This window comes from Gallus gallus, chromosome 2 (genome assembly GCF_016699485.2).
Source record: "Gallus gallus isolate bGalGal1 chromosome 2, bGalGal1.mat.broiler.GRCg7b, whole genome shotgun sequence".
Taxonomy (NCBI): Eukaryota; Metazoa; Chordata; class Aves; order Galliformes; family Phasianidae; genus Gallus; species Gallus gallus.
In genome coordinates this window covers 104,552,169-104,571,310 of record NC_052533.1, presented here as the reverse complement: position 1 = coordinate 104,571,310, position 19,142 = coordinate 104,552,169, and the positions used below count along the sequence as shown (strand labels likewise).

General features: G+C 40.5%; 1 long non-coding RNA gene across 1 annotated transcript; it reads left to right on the top strand.

Annotated features, from left to right (window-relative positions):
• The first annotated feature begins 1,287 nt into the window (after nt 1–1,287).
• Nucleotides 1,288–14,956, top strand: LOC112531839. Its single transcript, XR_003073900.2, has 3 exons — nt 1,288–1,388; nt 4,852–4,927; nt 14,342–14,956. It is a non-coding gene; the product is annotated as an uncharacterized LOC112531839 (long non-coding RNA).
• The last annotated feature ends 4,186 nt before the right edge of the window (nt 14,957–19,142 follow it).

Below are 19,142 nucleotides of genomic sequence, written 5' to 3'. Positions count from 1 at the left end.
TTCTCCAAGAATATCTGTTGGAAAGCCTGGGGAAGAGAACAGAAGAACTGATACATACGGATGATTTTTTAGTGTTGGGAAGGGATTCAGCTCAAGCAGCAAACACTTTTATTTTTATGAGCAGTCTTATTAAGCAGATTTCGTGACATTAAGAAAGCTTTATTATTATAGATTTCCTTGAAATCACTATTGAATCAAATATAGCTGCAAAGCCTTCAGTGTGTTTGGTACTTATGCTTGAATCATCTTTTACATTTTTCATAAGTCGCAATCCAAAGAGAGTAAAAAATATGAAGTCCATATTTAAAAATTATGTCAAGGGCAGAAATCACTCTGCAATTAAACTCATCTTTTCTTAATCATCTTCCTATGTAGATCAAAACATGTCTAGTGTGAGCATGAGCTCTGTCTTCTCCCCTTAGAGCAATTTCTAGACAAAGATTTTAAGACTTCAGATTTCACACTTGAAATACATTTACAGTGCTGATGGTGCCCAACACTATTCACAGAGAATCATATGGAAATGTAAGTTGGAAGCCTACCTTCACGTTTGATTGGGTTGCTGAGGACCTTTTCCAGTCAAGCTCTGGGTACCTCCAAGGAGAGAGCTTTCACATCCTCTTCAGGTTCTGTTCTAAGGCCAAAATAGTGAAGGATTCTTCTCCTGCACCTTGTTGCACACTGCTTTAGATATCTTAGCAATTTGGCCTTCTGCCTGCACTGTTGTAAATTGCCTTTTGATCCAACTCCACAACCTTTCACCCAAGATGCAAGGGCAGTTTGCCAGAGCCTCTGCCACCGTATCTCCTCCTTGTTACTCTCACAATGATTTTTCAAGCTTTTTCTCTCATGCACCCACAACCCTCAACAACATCACTGTGGTAGGCTTTCATGGGAAGTGATTGCTGCTGGTGTGAAAATCACCCCTTCTTGCTCCCTTTTCCTCTTCAGTTGTAGCTTTTGTGTTACATTAGGGGACAAGTAACGTGCATGCAGAAATCACTGCCAAGATTCGTGAGGCACCTGCCCCATAACAAAGAGTGCTACAGCCAGTGCTAACAGTCTCACCAGTGGGAACAACCAGCAAGAAGCTTGTGCGAGAACTGGTGAAAACTACTGTGGGAAAACTACTGTGGGGAAACCCTGCTGAGGAGGACAAGTAGGACGTTCATCTGGAAACACTCATTATTTCCTTTCCCATCTGGTCTGTGAGCAGTTTCCCCTGTAACTTCTTCCTGTCTATGCCTCTTCCTTTGCTCTTTTCTTATATTTTTTCCCAAAAAATAGTTTTCAGAAGTTGATACACACCATCAGCTACGGATGGACCTTGCTAATATGTCTCTGTGTAATGTGAACACATCATCTCAACATCCTTTGTGAACAGCATGGTAAGGGTTTCCCTTTCTACAGCTTGTCAGTGCTCTCATCCTCTTTCTGTGCACATCAGAGAGGAGTCATGCTCTATGCTCTCTGTAACCCTTCTTCAGGCAATAGAAGACTGCAATTAGACACACACATACAGAAACCCTTTTGACTTTCCTCATATGTCACATTCTCCAGTCCCCTCAGTGTCTTCACAGCCCTCCTGTGGACTCCTTCCCATCTGTTGACAATTCTTTTTAGGTGCCCCTTGACCAGACACAGCAATGCAAGTGTGGTTTGTGAACACTGAGAAGAGGGGAAAATCACCTTGTTTAACCTGCTGGATGCTCCCTTGACTAGGAAGTGGCTAGCTTTCATCCCGACAAGGATACACTGGTGGCTTATCAACCACTACCAGGCTAAAAGAGTATGTCAAAAGCTTTGCTAAATGCAAGGCAAACAACATCCACTGCTTTTCACTTAGCCACAGAGTCAGGCATTTCACCACAGAAAGCAGTCAGGCTTATCAGGATCAATTTGCCTTTAGTAAACCCATTCTGACTGTTCCCCATCTTCTTCATGGTGCCCTTAAATCTACCAGACTTCAACAAAAAACAGCTGAGATTCTGCATTTTCTACAGTTAACATTCTAGCCTGTGTTGCCTCAACAATACTGAGAAAACAATAAAGATCTTTAAAAAATAGTAACTTTTAAAAATTTGCACCATTTTTCAGAGGTTGTATGGCACTGCATTTTCATAGAAAAGACACCTTCACTTCCACCTCTTACAACAGTGAGCCTGTATTCTGTAAAGCGGGAATGGTCTTATTTCAGAGCCTCAGACAACAAAGTGAGTGAAATTTTATGGGCTATATCTCCCATTGTTTACATCAAGGGGTGCCCTTTAGCTTCAGCGTAACTACTAACTTATGCCAAAGGAGGATCTGGGCTCAGTTTTCTATTTCCAGCTGGATTTTGCTCATGTTAATGTAACAGTTCTTTTGGAACATATGGAAGAGGTGGTGGAGGGAGTTCCTGCTCTCACAACTCACACAGCTAGATTGATTTCTGCTAAAACTTAAAAAATAACTAGCACATATCTTGTGTGACAGTTGCTGTCCTGCATATCTGATATAAATTATATTGTGCAAGGAAATATGGGTTAACATTTAGCAGAGTGTCAGTTACGTTATGCAACGCTTAACCTGCCTGGGAATACGGTTATTTCCATTTTCATAGTAATGGGATATTCTGCCCCAAGATGTGCTGAGAGAAAAGACACTAATGGGTTTTTGTGTGAACACCTGGTGGACCAATTTATACAACGGAACTGGACCAGAATTATTTGATTAAATGCAAATCATTACTGTTGTGAACAATACAAGTAGAGAGTAAACCAAAACCAAACACAAAATAACGAGATAAAAATGGGTTTTTCAGTGTTTGAAACACACAGGTCAGATCATGCATCTTCCACAGTGTCTGCTAATGTAAATTTACAGTAGAAAAGTTTCTACTGTTCTTATATCAAAAACTTTCATCTGATTGAATTGAAGAGATATATTGCATTGGTCTCTGGGTCCAGGAGAGTATACCTAACTCTTATTTACCTTCCTAATCTCCCACTGAAATCAACTAGGAGCATGAACATTGTACAGTTTGTTGAATATGAACAATGGCAAATGAATCTCTTCTACAGAAGGTGTTGAGCTGGGTGCTTCTTCTCCAGGAATGAAAAGAAAGGATATATCACAAGTGAAAAAAAGGAGAGGACATCTCATATTTCACAGACCTTGCCTGGCTTTGGCACACTCCTGTGGAGAAGTGAAGATATTTAGACAGGCTATCTGGCAGGAGCTAAAACGGAGCATACAATTTAACAGCAAAAAATATTGCAAGTTATCAAAAACAAAACACACACACACACACAAAACAACCAACCAAACACAGTGAGAACATGAGTTAAGTGCTTATAAATACCCATTTCCTGTAACAAAGCTGTGATGCAGTCATAAAGCTGCTTGCTTCTGTCTTTTACAGTATTTTCATAACATTTCCAAGGGCAGGAAGGAAGGGAAGAGAAGTGCTAAAGTGACACCATGCCCTCAAGTTTCTCTACAGCTCTATGCTTGGCTGTCTGAAGTGGAGCACTTGAACTGGGAAGGTGTAAAACACAGCTCCCCTCTGGTAGCATTTGCATTTGTAAAAACCACAAGAATGTGACCACCTCAGGAAACGTTTCTTCCTTTTTTCCTTATTTCTAAGTGCTCACAATCTAGATTTAGGAGCCTATTTAGATACTAAACAAGTTTTAAGATGTCAGATTTCATGCCCAGCTCAAATGCTTTTTTTGAGGTAATATATTTAGCTGGGTCAAACATACCCCTGAAGTAATCTGATCTATTGTGCTTACTGTCTGCTTAACTTTTATTTTCTGATTATTTCTTCTTTGGTTTACCTTTGTTTTTCTACCCTGTGGCAAATAAACAATGCTTTTATTGAAGACAGCAGGAATTGAATGTGAAGACTCGTATGTATTACTCACCAAGGGTGCCTTAGAGGAAAAGGAACTACCTTACTTTTTCTCTCCTCTCACCAGCCACTCTTGTAATAGCACAGTGTTGTTATTATCATGGCATGACTCAGAGAAACAGCCAAAGAGACATTTTAGCAGACAGGATAAACAACTTCTGAGGAACTTGGGCCCTATTTCTGTCTTTTATGCATCCTTTTCAACCCCTTGCTGGGCTTTTACCAGATGCTCTTTTCAAATCTCATGAGTTATGGGTCTCCCTATATAAGAGGCAGCTCAAAATTCACTGCTATCTTCTTTCTCCAGGGAACTCTGGAACAAATAAGATTCAAAGACAACATTCAGCCAGACAGACATTAGTTTGGGGTTGGCTTGATATTTGGCTTGAGGGCTGAACCAATTCTTCCTGTATCCCCTGCTAAGCCAGGTTGTTCATCTCTCATTTCATACTCTAGGTGCATTACAGCACCGTGGTATGCACTGCTTCCTGTCAAGCTGATATGAAAAGACTTTCATATCTGAAAAACATTCAGATACAAAATAACCAGGGAATTTGGAAGACGGAAAAATTCCAGCTTTACAAATATTCTCCCAGAAGGATCTGCTGCTAAATTGAGATCTATTTGTTTATCACTTTTAACTCTCTCTGGGAGACACAGCACTGGGACAATGAGCCATACAGATAATGAGTGGGGAGGAAGAAATGCTGTAAGAAATATCCCCAGCTTCAGGGGATGTAATCTCTCTCACCATATTTCTTTCTTTCTTTCTTTTAACCATATTTGTCATACCAAAGGCTATGACTTAAAGTGCTCTGGATTTCTAGCCCTTAGGAGATTACCTTTAATAATAATAATTATAATTATTGTTAAGTTATTCTATGAGCAGCAGGACTAATAAAGCCAGATTTCTGATGAATTTGTGTTCTTATCCCCTCACATCCATCTCTCCGCAGGTACCCCTGGGCAATCTGTCTTTTATGATACTTCTAACACACCAGTGATACAAGCTATGGTTACCTTGGAACTAAGGTCAGTCAAATAAGCTTTCTACATTCCTAAGTAAATTAACACAAAACATGAATAATATGTATGCCATTCACCATCAGGACCTATCACACAAGCAGGAAGAACAACCTGCACAGGCAAAAAATAAGTGACTAATAATGGTGGCTTTATAAAGTCTCTATCTGCTTTGACCAAGCACTGTTGTGTGTTAAACATTCTCAGTTGCTAGGGCCTATACTGCTGCTCTGTTGCTGGTGAAACTAAAGACAGCAGTATACAAAAGTACCACTTCAAGGGGACAAAACCACAAATAAAGGGATGCAGTCTAATTCCTGTCAACCTCGGTGCCCAATCTCAGTCCCATGAGGACTGATTCTGTCAATCTTGATATCTTTAATTTAGTAGGAACCAAAAGTGTTTAGCTATGCCACTGACAAAGATATGTGTAAATACTGTATTGAGCTGATATAATTTTCCACCTGCTTCAATTTTACAGTACTAGTAGTAAATCCCACTGTGGATATGCAGTATTTTTATGAATTGGAATTTTGCCACAGTTTAATGGCGGGAGACAGGCATCACCCATGGCTGAAAGTCACTGAGATCCAACACCAATTAAGAAAGTAAATGTGGAAAGTCAATAGTGCCCTACTTGGGTCTCTAAATTATTTCAAAACTTAGATGTAGGCCTTTCTGCCCTCCCCAGAAAACACACATCAAACAGATTTCACAGACTTGTGATAGGGTTAGAAAATCCCTATTCCCTATTCAAGTTCCTTTTGGAAGTACTTTAATTTCTGTTTAGCTTTCAGTATGAGAATCTTGTGAAATCACCCTGTAATATGCATATCTGTAATTCTCTTTTGACATTAATATTTGTATTAAAACCCTCAAGATCTTTCCAAATTCAACACTAGTAATGCTAAAATACATCTGAAGTTACAGAGGACAGCAGCTAGCTCAAAGCTCAGAAATATAGTGGTATTTTAAGTGGCATTATCATTGCCTTGGGGAATGAAAACATCCTTCTTTTCACAATCAGCAGTTCCTTATCTGAGACTCTGGTGGGTAGAATGTGGTCATCTTCTGGCATCTTTTGAATACTTAATATTATGTGGGGAGGGGTATCTGAATAATCACTCACGTCACTTTCATAAATACTGATTTCATGCTGCTTCTCCATGTGACTGCATGCATAATACTGAAACAGAGAACTTCAGCAATCAGATTGTGTGAGAAAAAAAAAAAAGACATTAGAGAACTACTTTTTTCTTGTGATAAATCATTTCAACGTCCAGTTGCAAAAGACATTTCCCAGACCTTTCCAGATCTATTCCTTAGGCTGCAGCTTTTTACTCTGTGATAAGAGAAAATCATTTCCCAGTATGTCTAAGTAAGAAACTCTTCTCTCTTCATGTCTTTATGGAAAAAAAAAAAAAAAAAAAAAAAAAAAAAAAAAAAAAAAAAAAAAAAACCTGTAGCAAATCTCATTGATGTTAAACTTGGAAAGGGTTAGCAGAAAAGTAGCATTGGAAGCATTAAGTTTTTTCACTTTTGTCAGATGATGAAATAAAAATGCCCAAAATGGCAGAGAGTCCATGATCAGACAGCTGATTATTACAGTTCCCTCTGAAGAGCCCAACATAAAAACAATGTTTTTATGAACCTACTGTCCATAATCATGGCACAGTGCAATTGGGAAGATCTCTGTTCAGGCAGCAAGCCAGCTGCAATTGGCGCAGTAAAGTGCAACTGTTCCTAAGTAACCATTAACACACTCCAGAGCGTGCATTTGTTAGCCATCATATACATACAGTGTAGCAGAAGAGCTTTTATATTGGGAACATTTCTGAACATTGTTCAGAGAAGGGCAGCAAAGCTGCGAGGAGTCTGGAGCACAAGCCTTATGAGTGGCCGAGGGAGCTGGGACTGTTCAGTCTGTAGAAGAGGAGGCTCGGGGGTGACCTTGTGGCTCTCTACAACTCCCGGAAGGGAGGTTATGGACAGGTGGGAGTTGGTCTCTTCTCCCATATAATTTGCAATAGGACAAGGGGGAAGGGCTCAAGTTGAGCCAGCGGAGATTTGGGTTGGACGTTAGGAAATACTTGTCTGAGAGAGTGGTTAGGTGCTGGAATGGGCTGCCTGGGGAAAGTGGTGGAGCCACTGTCCCTGGAGGTGCTCAAGAAACATTTAGGTGTTGTACTGAGGGACATGGTTTAGTGGGAAATATTGGTGATAGGGGAACAGTTGGACTGGATGATCTTAGAGGTCTTTTTCAACCTTGGCGATTCTATGATTCTATGAGTATTTGTGAATAAAACTGTACAGTTGGACTTGCTTGTGTAAATCCAGTGTGGGTGGCCAGCAGTGCACACAAGTATTCTGCTTCTGCTCTTTCAGGCTGGGTCACAGGAGGCTGCAACACAGAACTTACAAAGCATTAGAAAAGATGTTATGTCCCTTGGGAAGTTGTTGAAGGGATCAGGAGCACAGGTAGTGTTCTCCTTCATCCTCCTGGTTAGAGGCTGACTTGGGCAGGAGAAGACCAGCTGAATGAATGGCTGTGTGGATAGTATCGTGCTCAGGTACTATAATCTTGAATGCACCTTCAAGAGACTGGGCATGTTGATGTCAGATGGGATGCAACTGACCAGAAGGGGAATGAATATACTGGGCAGCAAGCTAGTTGGGTTTATCACCAGAGCTTTAAACTAGATTCAATGGGGAAAGGAGATGTACATCTGAGTGACAGAGAAGAACCAGGGAACTCTGTCACTTTAGGAAGCAGTGGGGGAAATCCTCAGATTTTTCCCAGAGAAATTTGGGAGGGCTCCTCCAAGAAAATGGCGTGGCTGACAGCTGCAGACAAGTGATCAGCATTCTGATAGTCTCTTTCAATGCTTCCATAATTTCACAAGAGAAGTCATAACGTGATATCAAGGATTCACGAGTTTCATTATTCGTGATGTGGAAGACATATCACTGTGTAAAAATTAGTAGCTTAAGATGTAAGAAGTCATCCAAATAACAATTCCTATGGCACTGTGGCTGGAATATTGTTTCCACATTATTTTAGAGACTAGCAGATCTTTGTTATTTTGTCATTTAAAGACTCTATGAAGGCATTTTAACCTCTGTCACTGTACAAAATCTTTATAAAATATTTGGTTCTTATAAAATTATAAATAATGTTTTCCTGAATTTCTTACTAAAACCCAGAAACAATGCGCTCTCATAATTGATTCCTTATGTTTCAGGTTTTTTAATTGTTATTCTATTGTCTGTTTGATATACTTGCCATAGTCCATTTCTCCTACTGCTGTCTCCTGGTAGTAATAACTCCTGCTACTTCTAGTAAGTACAACTTACTATTTAACAGAAGTTAGCACTCCCCGGACAGTTTTCGCTCAAATATTCTTATTATACTTTCCTTTTAAGTTAAGTTAGGGCACTAGAGACTACATAATTTCTTGCGTAAGTCTCACATTTAACCAAAAGATGAGTCTGAAAATCATTGAATTTGGGTTATGTGAAATACAGGTTGCTGCGAAAGTAACACCTCCTATTTATTTCCATAGAAACAAAAACAGATACAAAGAGCACAATAACACTATTTGATAAAGCAAATTCTCAGGTACAAAACACTGTTTTCCAACATAGTCGCTACCATTAGCTATGAATTTTCACGAGTGATGAACAAGAGCCTGCATGCCACTCTCCTAAAAATCTGCACCAGCAGAGGTGATCCACTGTCACTGTCACTGCTGCTGAAATGCACCACCCATCACTTCACTGTGCTCACAGCCACTGTTTGGTCTTCATAAACATTCAGCAAGAGTCGATGAATGTCAAGGGATGCAATTTTTTTTCACATGGAGGAATTCAGTGAGATACCTTTGCTTCATACATGCTTCCATGTCAGATGCCATTTTGTCAGACTGATCCTCTGCTGCCAGCTGTCACACAGCAACAAAATGTAATGGAATGCTGTTAGGAAGGTTCATTCTCTAATGCCATACCACCAATATCCACCTCTGACATTGTGGGTCAACACAATAGATTAGGAGACATTTTCAGAGAGGCCCTTGTACGTCTGTATAAGCTCTGCTTCAGTCCCAGTTGCTTTCATCCTTCCATCCCATCCCCATTCTGTCTGTTGTTTCAGCAAGACTGCAAAGTCTTTGGTGTCAGAACATTTCTTCTATGCTTGTTCAATGCAGAGAAATGGGCTTCTATCCCAGCTGAAATCTCTGGACACTGTTTTAAACCATGAAATGCTTTTGGATCTTGGCCCAAAATAGATAGTAGAGTGCACAAGTCTGTAATAGCCTAGTTCTGCCTTGTTCTTTTTCACACAAAGCAGTTTCCTTGACATGAGATCTGATAATTATTGAAAGAATAGCCTCTTCCACTCTCAGCCCCCAGCAACCATTATCTTAAGTTCAATTAAACTAGCATCAGTACAGAAAAATCCCTCAAAAATCAACCAAGTCAAGACGTCCAACCCTCACTACATGGAGCTGCAGCCATGTAAATCGAGTCTGAGCTGTTGTACATCACCTCAGCATTTCACCTGTGCTTCAGGTCCACTCAACATCTCTAAAAGCACGACATGTATAAAACATATTCAGCATGTGAAATCACAATCTGTTCATAAAGAGGTGGATTTTAAAACATGGCCATGTGGAGTTTTTCCTTTCACAAGCCGATAAATAACAGCTGGCGGCTTGTACCTAGAATGAAAGATATATGAGAGAAGTGAAGACTACAGTCATCTGGCAGATTTGGATTCACAGAGATATTTGGTGATTAATTTTCCAGCAAGCATAAGAAGCTGGTTAGCAGCTTGCCTATTTATGCTTCCATGTTCCCTACTTGCAGGAGAAGAACAGACCCAGATACAGCACTATTACATGGTTAATTCTGACAATACAATATGTAATGAATGAAAGAACTTGTTACCAAGGAGATAATTGGACTTGAACACTGAGAATATCTCAATGTGCCAATTTTCAGCATTGGTTTTTCTTTTGCTGTGGCTGTGAATTGTAGCTGGCCACGTTTTTATAATATCAAACTAAGGTTATTATCCTACATTTGTGTGGCAGATTCTATAGCTTAATATCTTACTTTAACATGGATTTTGTAAAAGGCTCAAACACTCATTTAAAGAAAAAAAGAGTACCACTAAGAAACAACAAATTATAGATATTAAGAAAAAAAGTAAAAAAAAAAAAAAAAAAAAAAAAAAGAAAGAAAGAAAGAAAAAAAGAAAGAAACAAAAAGGGTAAGGATAAGCTAATGTCAGTCCAGATATCTTCACATGAACAATTCAAAGACTACATACTCCTTTTGGAAGAAACAGAAGTGATACATACTCATGTGAAAGGACTCCAGCACACCTGTCTGGCCAAGCTTCATTATCGTGTTAACCTTTTGTCTTATTACTTCAAACTCCATTACCTTCCACTTACTAGAATCTATTTCTAGGCCTCTTTGATAAGCACTTTTAGTATATTATTTCTAGATAAAATCTCTTTGCCTTTTTTCCTTCCTCTCTTTTTTCAGGAACTGCTTCAGAACAACAAACTTCTGAGACATTCCTATCACACAGAGTATAACAAATTGATTAAATTGCCTTCTTCTTAGTCTATATCAAAGCAAAAAGACTAAGTATATATGACAATTACTTTTAATCTGTAGTTCATGTTTGATATTTGGCTGTTTACCATGTGGAGGGATGTCCCCATTTACCTTATTGTTTCCTTTCTTACCTTGTTGAAAATAAAGCAACGAAGAACACCGCTTTTGTGGAGTCCTTGGTAGAGGAGAGACATGGACTTGTTGGAGTGCATTCAGAGGGCCACAAAAATGATCCAAGAGATAGAACATCTCCCTGCAAGGACAGGCTGAGAGAGCTGGGGCTGTTCAGCCTGGAGAAGGCTCCGAGGAGACCTGAGAGTGGCCTTTCAGTATCTAAAAGGGAGCTATAAGAAGGAAGGGGACAGACTCTTTAGCAGGGTCTGTTGTGATAGGACAAGGAGAAATGGTTTCAAACTAGAAGAGGGGAGATTTAGATAGGATATTAGGAAGAAGTTTCTTACAATAAATATGTTGAGGCACTGGGACAGGTTGACCAGAGAGGCAGTGAATGCCCCATCTCTGGAGACTCTCCAAGTCAGGCTGGATGGAGCTCTGAGGAACCTGATCTGGATGTAGGTGTCCCTGTTCATTGCAGGTGAGTTGGACTAGATGACTTTTTAAGGGTCCCTTCCAACTCAAACAATTCTGTGATGCTATGATTTTTTTCATTACCAGCTGCAGTCTGTACGCTACACTTCAGTGCTGCTAAGTTTGTATAACAATGTATTCCCTACACGTGCACAGGTTGTTAATAACTGAAGAGAACAGCCTATAGCTTGCTCAGTCACTGCCTTCATTTTTATCTTTGCCACACTAGAGTTTCTAGCAGTATAATTTTAAACAGTGGTTACAATTAAGGCTATATATGATCATCTTCCTCCAAAGTGAGGTGAGCGATCTGAAGATGTTTCCTTCCTGGAGAGCTCCTAGTGTCCCTGGAAGACCAACGATCCTTCATGTCTTGTGGATTAAATGCTTGGGTGAATGCTCCTTTACCACCTGCAGTCTGAACAAGTCAGGCTGCCAAAAGCTGGTAAAAAGAAGCAGACAGCACAGCTCTGTGGGGCTGCAAGAGAGTGAGCAGCTGAGCTTGAAGTCCTGGGAGAAGCAGCCCAGGAGCAAACTGGTGCTGATCAGCAGCCACAGCTCAGACACCAGGAATGGGAGGCTCTTTGGTGTGTATTTTCCCCATGCTGAGCTCCTTCAGGCAGATTTCTGTCCCGCTATGGGAGGCTGTTCTGTTTCAGAAGTCCAATGTGTTTCCATCTCCTTTTCTGAAGACTCACTGGCAGTCTGTTAGATGCAGAGCAGTGCATCTCTTTTACTCAGAGAGGAGACACCCATATCTTTTGCAAAGCCTTTCCAAGCACTGCCATACTAGCAAAATACATTTAACATTCATTTTTTCCTGACTATCTGTTGCTTAGGCAGTTTGTCTCCCATCCTATAGCTTCCCCCCTCCCCTTCCCCCCCCCTACCCCCCCTATCTCCCCACCTCCCCCACACAAAAAGATGACATAACAGGATCATTTTCTAGCTGAAGATACACAGTTTGCTATGGGAGATGAGGAGATTTGCTTTGTCTTTGCAAGACATAAGAAAGCAGTAACTAGCTGTGGAGTCCTGCATGGAGGCTGCTCTGTTCTCTCCACAAAGGAGATATCAGGAATAAGTATGAAGCACAATGTAGTTCACTCATCACTATGCACTTACAAAGGAGCAGCACACAGGAAGAGAGAGTTCTATCCTACAAAGAGATATTGTTGCATACATACTCCTCAGAGGCTTAGCAGAGGCAGAATACCACTCAGCGTTCTCTGCTCCCTGCTATAGGGTGTGACAAGTGATTTATATGAAACTGTTTCATCATTTATTGTAGTTTGGCTTGCAGTTCTATGCCAAGTCAGTTAGTGGTGGGACATGAGTGGCATGGTCTGAATGCAACAGAGAAGCCAGAGTTAAGCAGAGACCTCCAGTTTTTCCAGCTCTGTGTGACTGCACTACTGACACACCAGAGTCCACAGCTCTCAAGACAGCTTTTGCTTATTTTACATTCAAGCTCATTAAGGCAGATGAGAACAAGTTTCTTGCCAAGATAAAACCTGCTAACTGGCAGCATTCTATCACTGTTTTATTGTTTTCAGAATCCACTCATCTTCAGGCAACCTCACAGCTGTGTCCCTGCCCATAGCTATTGAAACTTACTAACAGAGTGTCTTAAAATGATAAAGATGGGGGAGGCAAAATGGATGACATAACTTCATTTTTTTTTCCCTCCAGAATCATAATAGTGGCATTGAGACAAGAATTTAAGTCAGCGTGTCTCATTCCTCTTGGATGTTTCTAATGCAGGATTTTTTCTTCCTTCTCATCAGTTAAATGTCTAAGAAAAATAGATTGTTGATGTACTTATGAGTGTGCCGCACACAAAGTGTATTCTGATATCATCGTTCAGTTTTGCCAAAGAACATTTGTCATCACTTCTGATGAAATAGAATTAAATTGTGGTCTGCATCTAAGCCATCAGCTGAAAAATAAAAATGTGGAAATTCATGCAGAAAAAACTAGTATCAACATTAGCATGCTGCAGAACGCAGTGATGGAGAGGCTCTGTACAGACAGATGTACAATGTAGTCACTGCAGAGATCGCTTGTCCTCCCCATGCAAATTAAAGGGATGTTGGAGGTACGTGTGGTATGGAATTAACAGTAAAATGAGTAGTGCAATAATCCTAACAATCCTAATGACATTTGGAAAACTTGGTTTCTAGTAATTTTAAATGTTCTATTTGATAAAAATAAACTTTTCTGCTTTCAACCATTGCTCATTTTTCTTACAAGTCAGGAAAAAAAAAAAAAGAAAAGAAAGGAAAAGAAAGGAAAAGAAAGGAAAAGAAAAGAAAAGGAAAGGAAAGGAAAGGAAAGGAAAGGAAAGGAAAGGAAAGGAAAGGAAAGAAAAGAAAAGAAAAGAAAAGAAAAGAAAAGAAAAGAAAAGAAAAGAAAAGAAAAGAAAAGAAAAGAAAAGAAAAGAAAAGAAAAGAAAAGAAAAGAAAAGAAAAGAAAAGAAAAGAAAAGTTGTGCTCAGTTCCTCCCCGATTTCCAGTTTTATCAAACTGCACCATTAAAATGTTGTTCAATCCACAAGTCTCTCCTCTCCCTGCCATTCCTTGCCTCCCATCTCTCCACATCAGTAGTTAGGCCATCAGCTGCCTCCCATGCCTCTCCTAGGTGCTGAAGACTTGTCCATGCTACACAAATTTATGGCACTAAGAGCTGTGCTGGGCTTCTAAGGGTGCTTGTAAAACACTTCACATCCATACGCCGAAGTGCTCCAAGTGGTTTGTATTTCTGCCAAAAAACACTCAGATTTTTCTTGTGTTCAGCAAGGGCTAAAGTTGGCCAGGGGCCAGTAGGGACAGTGCTAAAGGAGACGGGGCTCAGTGCTTGTGCTGTAGCCCTACAGAGGTACTCTGTATGGCCCCAGAACCCACCCTCTGAGTGCTCTGCTGAGAACCAGGAAATGGCTGCCCACAGGGCTTCGCAGCTGGAAGGCTTTAGGAGAACGTTAGCAGAGATGCAAGAAGGGTATTATTCAGAGTAACAGTCAGAAGGATGTAACAAATAGTTTTCATTTAAACCAAGGAACCATGATAACCTTAATGAGAACCTTGCTAATTATCAGGGTATTAGGAAGTAAGAAAATGACACAGGTGCTCTTCCCCTGTCCTGCCTGCTCTCCTCAGGCTTGCATGCAAAGCTATCCTCTATCCCTATCCCTACCCTTCTCTCCATCAGGATCCATCATGAATAAGAGGAGGAAGAGAAGGGGGCTGATGTTCAGAAGAGAGGTGAAGAGCTCCTCTGCAAAGCATGGCTGGAGGTATGAAAGATACAGCTGGCAGTTTACAGCTGCTTTGCTGAAATAATGAGGCTCGAGTTGCAGGAGCAGACTGCCTAAAATGGGCATTATGAGTTTTCTTTATTAGGGACAGGATGGGAAAGCAGGGAGAAGCAGCGCTTCCCTGTGCTTTGTTCCTGTTGCTTGACAACTTCTGTCCTTGAAGTGTTCTCCCCGACTATGGGGACGGTGTGCAGGCTCTCTGAGGTGGGGAGAGGAGCGTGGAGCTGAGCACACCCAGGGAAACGTGGTTGCAGCAAATTTGATTGTTTAAAAATAATCTAGGGTAATTTTGTCAGGGAAGTAAGATTCAATTGGACACAAGGATTTAAACTTAAATTGGAAGGGATTTTAAGCGTTATTACTAAATTCCCTGTATAACACATTAGTCACAGCACAGGGAATCCTGATTTAACCTAATGAGGTACAGACTGACCAGATTTTCAAAATGAAATAATGGGATCTCTGGGTATGGGGGAGGAACTGGGTTCGGTCACAGAGATTTGGGGTGAAAAGCAGTGCAAAAAAAAAAAAAAAAAAAAGAGACAGCTTTCTTTCCTCTGTATCTGCTCTGCCTTTCCTATACATCATTTGTTGGAGATGCAAATTCCTCTCTTGGCAAACCCTCTGCCAAGCGAGGGAGAAAGCACTGTTGATGAGAGCAGTCAGGAAGGGCTCTGAAATGGGGCTCTGGGCCCTCACAGGGTGAGGGTAGGCCTGGAAGAGGCTGGCATGGTGCTGGCAATCCTATTTATTCTGAGTGGGGCAGCATTGGCACTTAGCAAAATTTTCTTAAAAGATCTGAAAAGGAAAACTGTGTGACTTTAGAGCTGCCCAGTGCACTGCTCAATACACTCAGAGTGCGCACTCACAGTGCACTCATGCACACAGTCAGACCTGCGTTCTCATTCTGCTGTACATTAACATGTACCTGAAAGCCTTGTTTCACTGGCCATCATTATCCTTTCCACGATAACGATCAGAAAGTCTCAGTCTCATGTATACTGACATCAAAAACAACCTTGAGGTTTTTCACAAAGGAAAACTGTTGGGTTTTGGCCAACCTTACTCATCAGCCTTGCCTGAGGGCATAGGACATCCTCACCTTACCAGCAGCTGGGACAGAGAGAGAGGCTTTCCAGCTTTTTTGTTCATTCCCGCATCATTTGAATCAAGGCCTGCTAGGCCTGCTGACCTAGCAAGTTGTCAGCTAGCTGAAAGAATCATCCCTCAAGGAAAACTCTTTTTCCTCTTCCCTCTGTTCCCTCCCCTAGATGAGCATCTCCTCCCAGGCTCTCGATGACCCTGAGGACTCTTGTAGTTTCCAAAAATACTGCCCCTTGCTCTTCTGCACAGGAAAGACCTGCCAAAATCCAGGAACGGTGGCAGAGAACACGTCTACACAGCTGACAAGCCTTATTCTCTGCTATGCGCATTAGTTGTATTCAATATTTGTACATCTTGGATGATGAGCTTTTTTTTCCAAACAGAAGTACAATTTCTATTATTTTTTTCCTCCTGTAAAACTCCTCGTTTGCAAATAAATAATGAAAAGCCTCATACCTTATACTGAACTGGGTCAATTTAATAGCTAAAATGCATAAAGCTAGGCTTGCAACAGGGCTTTCAGTTTCTACAACAGATATAACTTTTGTGTGTAAAATACTGATGGGACAAGCTGGAAATATGATATGATAGTGAGCTAACAAGTACATGGCACCTATGAGGCTCATTTTGTATACAATAAGATACTAATGTAATCCAAAAAAGGACTGCAGGGGTATTTAAAAATGTACATAGGCAATAAGCTTTGCTGCTATGCCTCCTGGCTGTCAAATCCATATTTTGCTACTCTGTTCTCCACATACACTGTGCCGGATCATTTCTGTCTATTCAGGCAAATAACAATAATACTAATAGTCCAAATTACACCAAAATAATAATAGTCTCAAGTAGCCATTTCCAGGCTTAATTGCTGTAACTGCATCTTTTTTGATTTTCCTGGTCCACTTTGCTTCCATTTGCTTAAGAAGGATGTTATTCCTGAAATTTTACTTGCTGACCAGTGGTTTGGTTGAAAGTATTATTCTCCCATTTCTTTGCTAAATTGATCCCCAGCTCTACTTAGCACTGTTTTATCTGACTTCAGTATTTGGCCACCACCTATACTCAGTAAGTAATATCAGCTGCAGTATGCCAGATCTCCCATTATTTTCACTGCAGTTCCCATAACACTCCAAACGTGCATGCAGGACTCTCCTTGGAATCACCTTGTTCATATAAGTCCTCCTGTTCATCCTTTTCTGCTGACACACGGACTCAGACAATAAAGATACCCACACACAATAAGCACAATGTAAATTACAGGTTGCCACAACCTCACCACTTTTTACTGATTTCCGTGCTTTTCTCCTCTTTTCTTACTGCTTAGTAACAGCCCCAAGCTCAGTATTTTTGGAAGAAAAAGTCAGTGCTTTTGCCTGCACCATCTGCTCTCTGACAGCAGGTAAGGCTCACCCAGCAAGTTGCTGATTTCTTCTGCACTTTTAAAGTCAAGAAGTCTTAATGGAATCTCCAGTGAAGACTGTACGAATTATTTCTCATTCAACCCAGTACCATCACAGAATGGTGCCTGTTGGATAAATGAATGGCAAGTTGTGTAAATCCGATCGAGGGATCAAAAGGCATAGACTGATATCTAAACTCAGAATGGAAATTAGACCAACTTTACTATGATGCAGTATCATAGAGTGATCAAATGGTTTGTGTCAGAAGGGACCTCAAATATCATCTAGTTCCAGACCCCTTTCAAGGGCAGGGATACCCTGGACCAGGTCAGGCTGCCCAGGCTCCATCCATCCTGGCCTTGAGCACTTCCAGGGATGGGGCATCTACAGCTTCTCTGGGCAGCCTGTGCCACTGCCTCACCACCCTCTGAGTACAGAATTTCTTCATCATACCTAATCTAAATCTACCCTCTTTTAGCTTAAAGCCATTATCTCTTGTCCTATCACTACATTCCTTTACAAAGAATCCCCCACATCTTTCCTGTAGGCCCTCCTCAGGTACTGGAATGCCACAATAATGTCTCCCCAAAGCTTTCTCTTCCCTAGACTCAACAACACTATCTCTTTCAGCCTGTCTTCACAGGAGAGATGTTCTAGAATTTTGATAATCTTAGAGGCCATCCTCTGGACCTGCTCGGACAAATTCATACCATTATTACCTTGGAGGCCACTGATCTGTACACAGTACTGCAGTAGAGAAGAAAGGGAGAATCAACTCCCTCAACCTGCTGGCCACACTTCTCTTGATGCAGACCATGATGCAACTGGCTTTCTGGGCTGTAAGTGCACACTGCCAGCTCAACACAAAATGTTAAACAGTAACAACATTACTACTCTTCCTAAAATGCAAAACTTTAGATTCAGGATTCAGACAAAAGTTGGTCCTTTTCACATAATGAGCAATGGAGATATCAGGAAGTACAAAATATTCAGTGTTTTGTCAAGATATCTCCAAAGTCATATCAAAAAGGAACCTGAAGCAGTTATAGAAGTTTAGTAGCCCAATCTAAACTTCTTCAAAACAAATTATTCTTATAGAAGTAAAAGTATTCATGAAAGAGCAAGGGGAGAAGAGAGAGGAGTGTTATGTATCTATACATAATCAGCTATATCTACCTTGAATAGCTAATCCTCTGTATTGTGTTTTTACAGCTCTTACTAGGGTCTAGGTAATTTCCGATAATAATATTCAGGAATGAAAAAAGCCAGAGAGCACCATTCTATAGGGCCTATAACTTGGCTTTGGTGCTAGGATGCCATGTGGGCTCACACCAAAACTGTTTGGGGGATGAATTTCTTTTGCAAAGTACAGCACAGAATTCTTGCTAATAGACCATCAGACTAAAACCAGCTTAACCCTGCTAACTTCAAACTCAGATGTTCCTTTTTACAAAGGAAGCAGTAAGCTTCTCAGAAAACGTTATGTCATTAGAATATTGCTTCCCCAGAGCCACTTGGAGAGTCGTCAGGAAGGATGTTGTAGTGGTAGGGCTGTCTTTGTAAATGTGTTTGAATCTCTGAATGTCATAGGCAAATTCGTTATTTGTTTAAAAAAGAGCAATTCAGTTATCTGCAAAGTGGAACCATTGCCTCAGAAAAACAAAAATGCCAAACCAATGCTGTCTCAGTTACTGAGGACTGCACAGATGCCTTCTAAGGACACATCAAAGAGTAGCAGATCTCAAAGAAGCTAGAGGCATCACTCTTGTTTTAGGATGCTTTTTTTTTTTTACATTTTTCTCCCACATTTACTGCTGACATAAAAAAAAAAAAAAAAAAAAAAAAAAAAAAGGTTGTTTCTTGTAAAACGAAGCATTTTGTCCAACTTAAGAAGATGGGTATCACTTTGCTTTGGATGCTCTTACACTTTACAGTACTGGTTTTAATTAATTTTTTTAATGAAGTGTTTGGGGCAAAGCTGAATAAACACGTTTACAAAACATTAAAGCTTTGTAAGCTTTATCAACTAAAGTTGTATGGCAAATTCAGCACAACTTTCTGCAAAGGTTTAACTGCACTCAAAAGATTCACTCTCCAGTAAACACCATTAAAAAAAAAAAATCAACTCAACATAGCTCCATTGTTGCTTCCCCAGATATCATTGCTGAGAACACCAATTCACGCCTTATGA